Here is a 3,046-nt window from a genome sequence, read left to right on the forward strand (position 1 = left end):
TGGGCAGGCCAAGGATACCCTGGGAGTTGGACTGTCACAGTCTGCCCCGCTAGTCCACTCTGCCTCCTTGTCCTCCCTGCTCCATTGCTAACCTCGTGGGCTAAAGCCCCCCAGGGGCCCCTGTCCGCAGGCTTCCTTTGGGGTTCAGCCCCTGGGAGGCCTGCCTGGACAAGAGGAGACTAGGGTAAGATTTATTTCCCCAGACCCTACCCTGCAGGCCGCAGGTGGACTGGTGCCGAGGGTCTCTGCTGCAGGCCACGGCTCCAGCTACTGTGGTCCGGGCTGAGCTTAGGGGGTCAATGGATTCCCCCCTCCCAGTCCCTTCAGTGGCCAGGTCTGTTGGCCCTGGTGGTCTCCTGGCCCGCTGTAAATAGCCCCTCCCGTCTAGCCCCCTCAATCACCCACGTGAGGGTGCCCTCTGTTCCCTGCTGGCTCCCCGCTGGGCTTAAGGAGTTTGGTAATGACAACAGATAACATTTACTAAGCACTTAGTATGTGCAGGGCCCCGGGCTGGGTGCTTGCATTCACTGCCCCAAATCACCACCCCATCCTGCTTTCAGCCGCGGGAATCACTGTCGTCCCGCTCTCCTCCCAAAACACTCCTCTCACTCTTCCCCATCATGTCCCTGGTTTTCCTCTGTGCTCTCTCCAGCTGCTCCTTCTGAGCCGCTTCTGACTCTGCCTTCTCTCCCTGATCTGGGAGCGGGGACCTCCCTGGTTCACCCAGGGCCCCCTTCTCTCCCAGGCTAAGCCCATCCTTTCCCACGGCCACGGATGCCTCTGTACGCTGGGGACCCCAAGTCTTTGTCTGCAGGCCAGACATGCTGTCTGAGCTCTAGCCCTCCGGGTTGAGATGTCTCTATTTGGAGGATACAAGCATCTCAAACTCAGCAAGCCCCAAACAGAACTCCAGACTCTTCCCCGTGTCTCCCTCTCCTCTGCCACCTTCCTCACCCACCCACAGGCTTGAGCCAGACCCCTGGAGCCATTCGTGCCACCCGCCTCTCCGGTCACTGCCACTCACCCAACGTCTAGATTCCACCTCCCAAATACATCATCTCTTCCGGGACGCTGGCCACAGCACCCCCTCTTGCCCTGATACAGTCCCATTGCAATGAAAAGAAAACCCAAATTCCTCACGGTGGCCTCCCACCTCCATACTCTCTCTCCCCCTTCGCGCCCTGTTGCTTTGCTTGCCTTCTTTTAGTTCCTAGAAGAACTGAATCTCTCTCCCCTCCCCTCCCTCAGCCTGCATCCCCTCTGTAAACTGTCTCTTAACCCCTGGGCCCCAGTCCCTCAGGCCCCCTGCAGGCTTCCCCCCTGCAGGAACTCCTGTTCCTCTCCCAGCCTCCCGCTTACAAGTCCCTTTGCCAGAGGGCTTTCCTGGACCTGAAGGTGCCTGCAGGCTCTTGCTCCCAGTTCTTGTTCTTCTCTGTCACAGCACCCGCCTCTATTGTAGCCACCGTCATGTGTGAATTGATTTGTGTCACATGTCCGGGCTCTGCCCGTACAGAGGTTCCAGCAAGGCAGGGACTGGTCCCGTCTCTTAGCAAGAGCTTGGTAGGTGGTAGGTGCTCAGGCTGTTGAATGACTAGATCCCCATTTCACAGGTGAGAAAACAGGCTTGGAGAGATTAAGACTCCATCCCTGGTCTGTTTGTGCTGTGTTCCCAGGCGAGCCACAGCCTGCTCTGGGGTCAGAGGAGGGTCAGGGTCAAATGAGTGTGAGGAAAAAATGACTCTAAAACGCTCAGCCCTGCACCTGGTGGGTGGTAAGCACTCAGTATTATTCCCTTCCTCAGTGTACGACCTGCGACCTGCACCCGGAGGGAGGGCGGGGCTGCCCCTCACACCCACTTGGGGATTCCAGCAGTAGGGATCCCCTGAGGACGTGGCCTCACCCCATCCCTGCAACACCAGGCTGTATGAACAATTCAGGCAGGGCCTCCACTTACGGGTCCCCCTCAGCTCCTCCAAAGCTACCCGAATAAATCCATCCTCAAAGTAAAAACCATGAGTTCCCTGGACAGGTGTTCCTAAAGGCAACGTCCCGAACCCCCTCCCCTCGGTCAGACTGCCACCCCTAGTGCCCAGCGGGAGAGGGTCTGGTGCCACCCTGACTTGGCAGTGTTCTGCTCTGGATACCCTGGTCACACCCACCTCCTGCTGAGTTCTCTGAGTCAGACACTGAGTCCTGGGGTCTCCTGGCCATGCCCTGTTGCTAGGGCTGGGGCCCCAGGACACTGCAGCCCTCCAGGGCCTCCCTTCCAGACCAGTGGACAGGCCTGGCCCCTCTCCAGCCTTACCAAGCTCAAGGCCCCTCCCCAGCCCCTGCCAACCCCTGCCCTGGGGCCCTGCTGTGCCCCTCCCCAGCCCCCTGGGCCCTCAAGCAGCACCCCCCTCCTCCCGGCTGTTAGCCTGGGAAGGGGGCCAGGCCCTGAGCTCAGACCTTGGCGATTCCAGAGTGTCTGAGGCCCAGAGCCAGCCCCGCCAGCCCGGCCAGACAAGGCGAAGGGGGTGGGGGCAGGGTGGGCACCAGGAAGCCATTTAGAGTCGGGGGTGGGGGTGGGGGTGAGGGTGGGTGGAGGGGGTGGCGGTTGGCAGGGAAGCTGGGTCTCCAGCTTTGTTCTTTCTGCTCTCTTCTGGACCCGCACGGAGCCCCTGGCCAAAGGGTGCCCTCTCCCTGAGCCTCTCCTCAGAGGGGAGTGGACCGGCACTAATGAGAAGTGACTCTGGGGTGGTGAGCCCCCCGCCTGCGCAAGGGAGGCTGGGAAAGGGCTGAGAGGCCGGGGTTCCAGCCCCACCTGGCCGCCCGGCGGCCGCGTGACCCGGCCAGGGCCCGGTTCCTCCCCCAGCCTCGGTTTCCCGCTCCCACGCGGCCTCGCCGCCCCGCCCGGAGGAATCCGGCGGGCCGGCCGGCGTCCCAGGTGAGGGCCCTCTGGAAAGCGCCCAGCGCGGCGGCGGCGGCGGCGGGTTCCGGCGGGGCGGGCATCTGGGGCGGGGACCGCCCCCCGGCCTCCGCCCGCCCGCACGCCCTCGCTACTCCG

Source organism: Leptonychotes weddellii, chromosome 11 (genome assembly GCF_054177405.1).
Source record: "Leptonychotes weddellii isolate Sample4059 chromosome 11, ASM5417740v2, whole genome shotgun sequence".
In the NCBI taxonomy this organism is placed as follows: domain Eukaryota; kingdom Metazoa; phylum Chordata; class Mammalia; order Carnivora; family Phocidae; genus Leptonychotes; species Leptonychotes weddellii.